The sequence below is a fragment of the Balaenoptera borealis genome (genome assembly GCF_965194805.1).
Source record: "Balaenoptera borealis genome assembly, chromosome: 3".
Classification (NCBI taxonomy): Eukaryota; Metazoa; Chordata; class Mammalia; order Artiodactyla; family Balaenopteridae; genus Balaenoptera; species Balaenoptera borealis.
Window position 1 is genome coordinate 139,922,626 of NC_138866.1, and position 12,203 is coordinate 139,934,828.

Below are 12,203 nucleotides of genomic sequence, written 5' to 3' on the forward strand. Positions count from 1 at the left end.
ATCAGCATGTGGATAAGGCCGATTCTGCTCTCCTGAAGGGCCGCTGAGGCATCCGTAGTTCATCCAAGTCATTAGCGTGCCAGCAACTTTGTCCCAGGGGAGGCAATGGGAGCAGCAGGGCCATCCTGCCAGGTCCCTCCATCGAGGACCTGCCTGGTCCCCCAGCCATCAAAGAGAAAAGGGCTATCAGGTACCAGAGACCCGAGTTTATCAGTCTAGTAGCACACATTTCAAATGTGACCACAAAGACCTTCCTCCAACCATAACCTCACGGGTCTAGCAACTGTACAAGAACCAACCAAAGAGTAAGGAAATGCAAATTCTCAACAAATGATCTCAGACTGGGAGGTGTCTATGTTTCCTACTTAAATATGCCTCTGACAACCTAGGAAAGGATGCCACCAGGCACTGAAGTAAGCGCGGTTCAGCAGTTAGTATGGGACGCAGTAAACATTTGCATTCTGTCAGGTTTTATATGTACCAATGTGGGGTCCAGAGGAGCTCTGGGATTTTATGAAGGTTCTGGGTTAGATGTGAGGAGAACTACCTGCATGGAAAGGCAGAGTGGAAGGGAAAGGAGCAAAAGGTCTCCCAACATTTTAGGGATGTTCCCGTTTGTCGGACACATTAGCCAGGGCTGCTTTCCTGTGAGAAAACATGAGATTTCTCCCTCCAAACAAGGCTGAGTAACTCTGAAGTTATGGGTAAATTTAAATACAGGCAGCAGGCCTGCGGAGATTGCTTAGATGACCATGAAGCTTTGAGGGGGTGAAGATGGGGACCAGATGCACTACGGTCATTGGTCCTTCCCACCCACAGCAAAGATCAGGGAGATTCTGGCACAATTCAGAGATCCTGCCTGGATAGAAGGCAGGTTGCCTTCCAAGACATTCTCTCTCTGTCTCTCTCTCTCTCTCCCTGTCTATCAAGTGGAGCTCAGGCAGCAACAGAACCTGGATTCTACAGCAATAGGGCATTTCTTCAGCCCCTAAGAGAGCTGACAAAGGGCTGCAAACAAGCAGGGCTCTCTGGTCTACCCCCCCCCCCCCTGCATGCAGTGACACCAAGAAAGGCTGCAGCGAGGCAGAAACGAGCCCTGATCACAAGTCGGCGTGGAGCCTCCCAAGCCCTCACCGGGGAGCAGAGAAGCCCCACGGTTGTTTGCATCTGTGCTTCTCCCATCACATCTGCCCCTTTCTCCCAGTCCCAGCTCGAATGTCCCTTTACTGTGAATACATCTCATTCAATTCAAATTCACACAGGACCCAGGGTGACTTCAGACACTTGGACCTTTCTCTAAGGACCCCAGCACTTCAGTCACTGGTGCCCCCCGGCTCTGGAAGTATCACCACTGCCCAGCTGGCCCAAGAGCCCTCACTCTCATTGTGGGCTCGACCTGACAGCAGACAAGGAAGGAGGCAGCTGGGCCTCTGTTGGTCACCTTCCCATCCAGTTCCCGGTACACAAGTACCTCCTACTTGTGTTATGTGTAAAATGACACCGGGGGAGTGGGACAGGACGGCCTGAAGACCGCTGTATGACAACGATCAAATCTTACTCAACTCTCCCAATTTCAAAAGATTTCTCCTCATGCCTTTTACACTATTACTGTCCTCATGATTATCTCCTGGAAGCTCAGCGATTCCCCTTCTGTCTGATTTGCAAAACCCAGAATACTCCGATCAGGTCTTCATGTGCAGAACCAACAAGTAACATCTGCTGTCTGATCCTCTGCAGCCTGATCACCCCCTGTTAGTGTCTCCAGTTTTACAAAACGAATCAACGCTCCACTTAACCAATCCTGTTTGAAGGCAGTTCTGTAAAACTGCCGGTGCTGGGATCAGAATTCCTGTTTAAAGTGCGTGGTCCCGTATCTTCTACTGTCACCTTCTGCTGTCAAACAGAAGAGTGAATGTTTCTTAAAAACCATCACTCCTCAGACCAACACACCATACACACTCTCCCAAGGGAGCCTCTCTGTACTTAATGATCACGTTCATTCAGTGACAAAACGAGCCCACATCACCACCATCATTTACACACTATCAAAAATGAACACGGAGCTTTTATTCAAATACTCAATAAGTCTTCCACTTAGAACAACGTGGAAATTAAATGTGAAGAATGACATTAATTCAACATTATGGCTCGTTTTACTCACAGAAGTCACAGAACTTAAAGTTATGGTTCCCATAGCCGCCGTAACTGTCACACGCAGTATATACACACCAAGGAAGGAAAGTGATCACCATAAAGAAGACAGGAAAGGCTACAGAAGTACAGGAGTACCGGGTTACAGCTGCTGGGGGACACATAACTTTGAGTATTCCCGACACTCTGCATGGAACTGAAGGTATTATTCACTGAGTAGAAGCTACATTATTTTCAGCTTCTTTGTAAACCTAGTAACTACATCACTGAATTTTTCATTAAAAAAGTACAATTAGTATTTTTCTTACAGAAGTCCCTGGTATCCGTCAACATGAGAAGATTTTTTTTGATGTTCTCAACAAGCAAAATCAAGCACTCTAATTTTTCTTTTTAAATTTTACTTTAAAAAAGTTAACACAGTGAAATTGACTTTTTACATGTGTGTACAATGCGATGACTTTTTTACACATGTATATATTTGTGTAACTACCACCACTATTGGGACATAAAACAGTCACCCAAAAAACTCCTGCATGCAATTCTACTGTTATCACATTGTACCCTCACCCCTAATTCATGGCAGTCATTGACCTGTCCTCATCCTATAGCTTCATCTTTTTCCATAATGTCATATAAATGGAATACATGCAAATTTGACACTGGCTGACATCTTTCACTTGGCCCAATGCCTTTGAAATCCATTCAAGTTGGCATCTGTATAAATAGTTCTTTTTTTTTAAATTACTGAATAGTATTCCATCATTATGAGTGTACCATAGTTTGTTTATCCATTAAGCACTGGTTTTAACCATTTTAAACAAATGTTTCCAAGGACATACTCAGGAAAAGACAAATAATCTTGAATATCATCAATGCTGAGAAGTCTTAATATGACAAAACTCTCTAATTATATACAAACATTCAGAAACTCAGCATTAACATGTTGGCATGAGGCTAGTCATCTCTCACACAACTCTCACTGTTACCTTTTAGATAAGTGGGATTTGTGTGTGTGTGTGTGTGTGTGTGTTTAATGACAGCAAATTTACACTGATATTTCCATTTTATCTTGCTAAGGTGAAATTCATGGGAAGGTATGTAAATACATACAAGGTAATACATACAAGATTGCAAATGTATTAAAATGAGGAGATATTAGAATGGATGGGTCAATTATTTAAAAAAAAAAAAATCTCCTTTAGCCACCAAGGATCTTAAGAACAAGACACTGATGTGAAAAAACATTTTCTTTTGTGTACACTAAATGTGATCTTGTACAAATATCACCTCCCACGTGGCTGTCTGAAGGATCTTAGCACAAAGAATACACAGGAAGTTAAATAATAAGCGATGTAAACAATCACTGGCTGTTTAAACTTTACTGGAAGAAGACATAAACCCACATGCAGGAAAGCTAAATAAGAGTAACAAGTTGGCTGAGAAGATCACTTAAGATTTTCTTTGGGAAATACTCTATTCAAGTACATGAGTATAGCAAATGATATATATTGATACGATACACATTTAATTAATTACTTAACCCACATCCATTACTAAGAACGTGGATACTCAGGAAGAGCGTACTCACGGACACAAATACCTACGGGGCAAAGGAAGCAGCAAAAGGAGCAAAGGGGATCAGATGGCTAGACAGACCATTAAGCAATGCTTGGATACAGTGATAGAATTAAAACAACTCACATGACAATCAGAGGTCAAAATTAGAATGCCTGTTCAGAAAAATTCGGGTCTACCAAATGGCTGAGTTTACTCTTATTCAAATTTTTTTAACACATCTTTACTGGAGTATAATTGCTTCACAATGCTGTGTTAGTTTCTGTTATACAACAATATGAATCAGCCATATGCATACATATATCCCCATATCCCCTCCCTTTTGAGCCTCCCTCCCACCCTCCCTATCCCACCCCTCTAGGTGGTCACAAAGCACCGAGCTGATCTCCCTGTGCTATGCGGCTGCTTCCCACTAGCTATCTATTTTACATTTGGTAGTGTACACATGTCAGTGCTACTCTCACTTTGCCGCAGCTTCTGCCTCCCCAGCCGTGTCCTCAAGTCCATTCTCTATGTCTGCGTCTTTATTCCTGTCCTGACCCTCGGTTCATCATCAGAAGCATTTTTTTTACATTCCACATATATGTATTAGCATACGGTATTTGTTATTCTCTCCCTGACTTACTTCACTCTGTATGACAGTCTCTAGGTCCATCCACCTCACTACAAAAAACTCAATTTCGTTTCCTTTTATGGCAGAGTAATATTCCATTGTATATATGTGCCACATCTTCTTTACCCATTCATCAGTCAATGGAAACTTAGGTTGCTTCCATGTCCTGGCTATCGTAAATAATGCTGCAATGAACACTGTGACACATGTCTCTTTTTGAATTATGGCATTCTCAGGGTATATGCCCAGTAGTGGGATTGCTGGGTCATATGGTAGTTCTATTTTTAGTTTCTCAAGGAACCTCCATACTGTTTTCCATAGTGGCTGTATCAATGTACATTCCCACCAACAGTGCAAAAGGGTTCCCTTTTCACCACACCCTTTCCAGCATTTATTGTTTCTAGATTTTCTGATAATGGTCATTCTGACCAGTGTGAGGTGATACCTCCTAGTTTTGATTTGTATTTCTCTAATAATTAGTGATGTTGAGCATCTTCTCATGTGCCTCTTGACAATCTGTATGTCTTCTTTGGTTAAATGTCTATTTAGGTCTTCTGCCCATTTTTTAGTTAGGTTGTTTGTTTTTTTGATATTGAGCTCCATGAGCTGTTTGTATATTTTGGAGATTAATCCTTTGTCAGTGGTTTCATTTGCAAATATTTTCTCCCATTCAGAGGGTTGTCTTTTCGTCTTGTTTATGGTTTCCGTGGCTGTGCAAAAGCTTTTAAGTTTAATTAGGTCCCATTTGTTTATTTTTGTTTTTATTTTCATTACTCTAGGAGGTGGGTCAAAAAAGATCTTGCTGTGGTTTATGTCAAAGAGTGTTTTTCCTATGTTTTCCTCTAAGAGTTTTATTGTGTCTGGACTTACACTTAGGTCTTTAAGCCATTTTGAGTTTATATTTGTGTATGGTGTTAGGGAGTGTTCTAATTTCAATCTTTTGCATGTAGCTATCCAGTTTTCCCAGCACCACTTATTGAAGAGGCTGTCTTTTCTCCATTGTATGTTCTTGCCTCCGTTGTCGTAAATTAGGTGACTATATTTGTGTGGGTTTATCTCTAGGCTTTCTATCCTGTACCATTGATCTATATTTCTGTTTTTGTGCCAGTACCATACTGTTACTGTAGCTTTGTAGTATAGTTTGAAGTCGGGGAGCCTGATTCCTCCAGCTCCATTTCTCTTTCTCAAGATTGCTTTGGCTATTCGGGGTCTTTTTTGTTTCCATACGAATTGTAAAATTTTTTGTTCTAATTCTGTGAAGAATGCCATTGGTAGTTTGATAGGGATTGCACTGAATCCATAGATTGCTTTGGGTAGTATAGTCATTTTCACAATATTGATTCTTCCAATCCAACAGCATGGTATATTTCTCCATCTGTTTGTCATCTTTGATATCTTTCTTCAGTGTTTTATAGTTTTCTGAGTACAAGTCTTTTGACTCCTTAGGTAGGTTTATTCCTAGGTATTTTATTCCTTTTGTTGCAATGGTAAATGGGATTATTTCCTTAATTTCTCTTTCTGATTTTTCATTGTTAGTGTATAGGAATGCAAGAGATTTCTGTGCATTAATTTTGTAACCTGCAACTTTACCAAATTCATTGATTAGTTCTAGCAGTTTTCTGGTGGCATCTTTAGGATTTTCTATGTATGTTATCATGTCATCTGCAAACACTGACAGTTTTACTTCTTCTTTTCCAATTTGTATTCCTTTTATTTTTTTCTTCTCTAACTGCCGTGGCTAGGACTTCCAAAACTATGTTGAATAAGAGTGGCGAGAGTGGACATCCTTGTCTTGTTCCTGATCTTAGCAGAAATGCTTTCAGTTTTTCACCACTGAGTATGATGTTTGCTGTGGGTTTGTCGTATATGGCCTTTATTATGTCGAAGTAGGTTCCCTCTAGCCCATTTTCTGAAGAGTTTTTATCATAAATGGATGTTGAATTTTGTCAAAAGCTATTTCTGAACCTACTGAGATGATCATATGGTTTTATTCCTTAATTTGTTAATATGGTGTACCACATTGATTGCTTTGCATATATTGAAGAATCCTGGCACCCCTGGGATAAATCCCACTAGATCATTGTGTATGATCCTTTTAATGTGCTGTTGGATTCTGTTTGCTAGTATTTTGTTCAAGATTTTTGCATCTATGCTCATCAGTGATATTGGTCTATAATTTTCTTTTTTTGTGATACCTTTTCCTGGTTTTAGTATCAGGGTGATGGTAGCTTCATATAATGAATTTGGGAATGTTTCTCCCTCTGAAATTTTTTGGAAGAGTTTGAGAAGGATTGGTGTTAGCTCTTCTCTAAATATTTGATAGAATTCACCTGTAAAGCCATCTGGTCCTGGACTTTTCTTTGCTGGAAGATTTTTAATTACAGTTTCAATTTCATTACTTCTGATTGGTCTGTTTATATTTTCTAATTCTTCCTGGTTCCGTCTTGGAAAATTGTAACTTTCCAAGAATTTGTCCATTTCTTCGTGGTTGTCCATTTTATTGGCATATAGTTGTTTGTAGTAGTCTCTTATAATCCTTTGTATTTCTGTGTGTCAGTTGTGTTTTCTCCTTTTTCATTTCTAATTTTATTGATTTGCATCCTCTCCCTTTTTTTCCTTGATGGGTCTGGCTAAGGGTTTATCAATTTTGTTTATCTTCTCAGAGAACCAGCTTTTAGTTTTATTGATCTTTGTTATTGTTTCCTACATTTCTTTTTCATTTATTTCTGATCTGATCTTTATGATTTCTTTCCTTCTACTGACTTTGGGTTTTTCTGATTCTGCTTTCTCTAGCTGCTTTAGGTGTAGTGTTAGATTGTTTATTTGAGATTTTTCTTGTTTCTTGACGTGAGATTGAATTCCTATAAACTTCCCTTTTAGAACTGCTTTTGCTGCGTTCCATAGGTTTTGGGTTGTCATGTTTTCATTGTCATTTGTTTCTATGTAATTTTTAATTTCTTCTCTGATTTCTTCAGTGATCTCTTGGTTATTTAGTTGCACACTCTTTAGCCTCCATGTTTTGGTGTTTTTTACAGTTTTTTTTTTCCTGTAATTGATTTCCACTGTGGTCCAAAAAGATGCTTGATATGATTTCAATTTTCTTAAATTTTCCGAGGCTTGAGTTGTGACCCAAGATGTGACCTATCTTGGAGAATGTTCCATGTGCACTTGAGGAGAAAATGTATTCTGTCCCTTTCGGGTGGAATGTTCTATAAATTATCAATTAAATCTATCGGGTCTATTGTGTCATTTAAAGCTTCTGTTTTCTCATTTATTTTCTGTTTGCATGATCTGTCCATTTGTGTAAGTGGAGTGTTAAAGTCCCCTACTATTATTGTGTTACTGTCAATTTCCCCTTTCATGGTTGTTAGCATTTGCCTTATATATTGAGGTGCTCCTATGTTGGGTGCACAAACGTATATAATTGTTATATCTTCTTCATGGATTGATCCCTTGATCATTATGTAGTGTCCTTCCTTATCTCTTGTAACAGTCTTTATTTTAAACTCTATTTTATCTGATACAAGTATTGCTACTCCAGATTTCTTTCAATTTTCATTCACATGGAATATCTTTTCCCATCCCTTCACTTTCAGTCTGTATGTGTCCCTAGGTCTGAAGTGGGTCTCTTGTAGACAGCATATATATGGGTCTTGTTTTTGTATCCATTCAGCCAGTCTGTGTCTTTTGGTTGGGGCATTTAATCCATTTACATTCAAGGTTATTATTGATATGTATGTTCCTATTACCATTTACTTAATTGTTTTAGGTTTGTTTTTGTGGGTCTTTTTCTTCTCTTGTGTTTCCCGCCTAGAGAAGTTCCTTGTAAAGCTGGTTTGGTGGTGCTGAATTCTCTTGGCTTTTGCTTGTCTGGAAAGCTTTTGATTTCTCCATCAAATCTGAATGAGATCCTTGCTGGGTAGAGTAATCCTGGTTGTAGGTTTTTCTCTTTCCTCAGTTTAAGTATATCCTGCCACTCCCTTCTGACCTGCAGAGTTTCTGCTGAAAACTCAGCTGATAACCTTATGGGGATAACTTTGTATGTTATTTTTTGTTTTTCTCCTGCTGCTTTTAATATTTTTCCTTTGAATTTAATTTTTGTTAGTTTGATTAATATGTGTCTTGGTGTGTTTCTCCTAGGGTTTATCCTGTATGGGACTCTCTGCGCTTCCTGGACTTGGGTGACAATTTCCTTTCCCATGTTGGGGCAGTTTTACACTATAATCTCTTCAAATACTTTCTCAGACCCTTTCTTTTCCTCTTCTTCTGGGACCCTATAATTTGAATGTTAGTGTGTTCAGTGTTGTCCCAGAGGTCTCTGAGATTGTCTTCAATTCTTTTCCATCTTTTTTCTTTATTCTGCTCCTTGGCAGTTATTTCCACCATTTTGTCTTCCAGCTCACTTATTCATTCTTCTGCCTCAGTTCTTCTGTTATTGATTCCTTCTAGTGTATTTTTCATTTCAGTTATTGTGTTGTTCATCTCTGTTAGTCTGTTCTCTAGTTCTTCTAGATCTTTATTAAACACTTCTTGTATTTTCTCAGTCGTTGCCTCCATTCTATTTCTGAGATTCTGGATCATCTTTACTATCATTACTCTGAATTATTTTTCAGGTAGATTGCCTATCTCCTCTTCATTTATTTGGTCTTGTAGGTTTTTACCTTGCTCCTTCATCTGTGACATATTTTTTTGCTGTCTTATTTTTTTGTTTGTTTTTGATGGGTGGGATTGTGTTCCTGTCTTACTGGGTGTTTGGACTAAGGCTTCCAACACTGGAGCTTGTAGGTTGTTGGGTATAGCTGGTTCTTGGTGCCAAGATGATTACCTCTGGGAGACCTCACTCTGATGAATATTCCCTGGGGTCTGAGGTTCTCTGTTAGACCAGTGGTTCAGATTTGGAGCTCCCACTGCACAAGCTTCGGCCCAACCCTGCCTTGTGAACCAAGATTCTGTAAGCTGTGCGGGGTGGCAAAAAAAAAAAGAGAACAATACCAAAAAGTAAAAACTAAAATTAGACTAGGAAACTAACAGGTATGTTAGAAAGAGTATAAAAATAAAAATATAGATGAAACAACAACCGGAAGTTAAAACAGAGCCACAATAGTAAAATAGAGGAAAAGAAAAAAAAGGGGGGAGAAAAAGGCGGAAAAGGCCTTGGCTGTGGAGGGTAGGGCCTAGGCAGAGGCAGGATTTGGGCAGTCAGCAGGGCCTATGCTTGGGACCCACAGGGCTGGAAAAGGCCCTGGGGGGTGTGGGGGCTGGGGCTTAGGCCTCTGGTCTCATACGGTGGGGGACCCCGCCTGGGAGCCCAGCAGGCTTCCGGGGCCTGAGTGGGCAGGGCAAATGCTCTCCACTCCTCTCCCGCTCCTCTGGTCCTGGAAGGCCCCTCCTGCCTGCCTCTCCTGTTCTCCCCCGGCTTCCCTCCTATGCCCCCAGGACCAACGTGGCCTGGAGGGGGCCTCTGAGGGCATAGGACTTGGTCCAAGAGCCAGGTAGACTTCCCAGGCCTATGGGGCAAGGGAAACGCTCAGTGCACTCCCCCCTGATCCGAGCCCCCAAGGGTCCATCCAAGCATGGGAAACCTTCCCCACTCTCAGCCACCCCTCAGGGGCACCAGTACTGTTCATCCTCCACTTCTCCTCCCCCCTCAGTCCCCCCATGTCCGACCGGTTCCCTTGGGGGTTCCTCCCGTCTCCATGGGTATCAAGGTCCCCCACCAGCATCCGGCAGGCACCCTAGTTGTGGGGAGACGTGAACGCCACATCTTCCCACGCTGCCATGTTTACTCTGCCCTCCATATTCAATTTTTATACAACTTTTTAGGAGGTTATTGATCATACAATCAAGGTATACACATTTATTTTCCCCACCCGCAAGATTGTTCACTTAAAGTGATTACCCTGGAATATTATCTAATATACAAAATATAAGTCAGGTGTGTGTATGTGCACGTGTGTGTATACACATATTCACTACCTATCCATCAGCAAAGTAAAGTCCAACACTTGTTTTTATAAAGTTTAAACTTTCAAACCCAGCCCCACCTATTCATTTATACATTGCCTATGTACATATCTATATATATTTCTACGGCTAATTTCATGCTACAACACCAGAGTTGAGTAGTTACCACAGAGACAGCTCTATGGCTCACAAAGCTGGACCTATTCATTACCAGGTCCCTTACAGAAAATGTCTGCAACCTTGGTATAATAAACTTTTCTTACCATATTCAGTAATATTTGCTTACTGACCTTCCATAATTGTTTTCATTACTATTAGCAGTAGATACTTTAAAAGATTAACAGTACCTGCTTTACTTTGCTTAGTAGTTCATAACTGACAAACACACACTCTTATTAACTTCTTATAAGGAGTCTATGGGCTGTCATTAGTAATTTACAATGTACAAATCAGGAGCCAGAGCTAAGAGGCTAGATGGTTGCCAAAGAGAAACAAGAGAGTTAGCCCTTCATCTGAGTCCTGGGTATCCACTCTTCACTGAATCACAACTGTGCCCAAAACCAGAAGAATGCAAAAGTAGAACACCTCATCTGACATACAGGTAGGCAGCTCTGCACAGTAGTAGACAAAACTCTGGAGTCACAAAGACCTGGATTTGAATTCCACTTCTGCTACTTCTTGGCTCTGTGTCCTTGAAAAGTTTACTTACTTAAAGTTCACGACCATGGGAACATCTCTAAAAGGGGCAAAAAAATATTAACCTTGTAAGCTGTTAGGAGAAAAATTCATTCATTCAAAGATATCTACTGAGTACCTTCTTTGGGTCGGACACTGCACAAGGCTCTTTGTGTAAAGAGTGAGCCCAATAGATGTGGTCCAATGAGATGACATTTACATTGCACTTTGTAGTTTCTTACACATAACCTCTCAGGGTGCTACTGGATTGGTGTTGCCACTCTATTATTTTTATTATTATGAGGACAGTGGATGTATTTGGGAAGACTGGAGAAAACAACTCAATGAAGGTGGTCAGCAACCCAAGTCCCTCCCTTCATTCTGACCATCCCTTTCTCACTGACACTGTTATGATGACAGATAGACAATCAAGGTATAACATATCTCGGGACAGTGCTGTCTTCCCCTCTCCACACAGCTTATCAACTGGTGCCCACTTCCTCCACAGTTCCGATCCAAGGCAAACCCACTTATTGCTATTCCCGGTGTTCACAGCAGGTACAGCAAGCACCACTATATGCTATTGATTCTTCCTGCCCTGCCTGTGAGCAACACGGCACCAAGCCCATAGGGTTCCTTTGTATCTGCTCATCCAGTGCCCTGGGTAGTTGTTATGGTAGCAGAGTTGCCTGGCAGGATGGGAAAGCCCATGTGATACATCCTCAGAAGTAACTCTGACACCTCCTACCATCCTCTCCAGTCACACTGCTTTCCTGCTCTTCCTGACAAATACCAGGCACACTCCTGCCTTCCTGGAACCTGCACGCTGGCTGTTCTCTCCTTTAGAAATGCTTTGTCTCCAGATACGCACATGACTTGCTTCCTTGCCTCTTCTAGGACTTTGTGTAAATGTTATCTTCTCAGAAGAGATATTTCCTGACCACTGTGTTCAAAATGGCCACACCTCCACCCGAGCACTCCTCTGCTTTATTTTTCTCCATTAAATCTATCACTTTCTGAATATATCTGTAGCCCGCCACCATCTAGAACAGGATCTCCATGAGGAAATACCCTGTTGTCTGTTTTGTTGACTGCTGTGTTCCCAGTGCCTCAGGGCAGGATCAGCACGTAGTAGGTATGGGAAGGAGGGATGGAAAAAGAAAAAAGGGGCCAATCCCATGAAGCACCCTGGGACATGGTTTACATATTTGTCTCACTGACCCCA

The 12,203-nt window shown here is 41.0% G+C and overlaps 1 protein-coding gene across 17 annotated transcripts in view; it reads right to left on the reverse strand.

Annotated features, from left to right (window-relative positions):
* MCTP2 (multiple C2 and transmembrane domain containing 2) overlaps nt 1–12,203 on the reverse strand; it is a 263,257-nt gene that overhangs the window by 174,882 nt on the left and 76,172 nt on the right. The window lies entirely within an intron of this gene.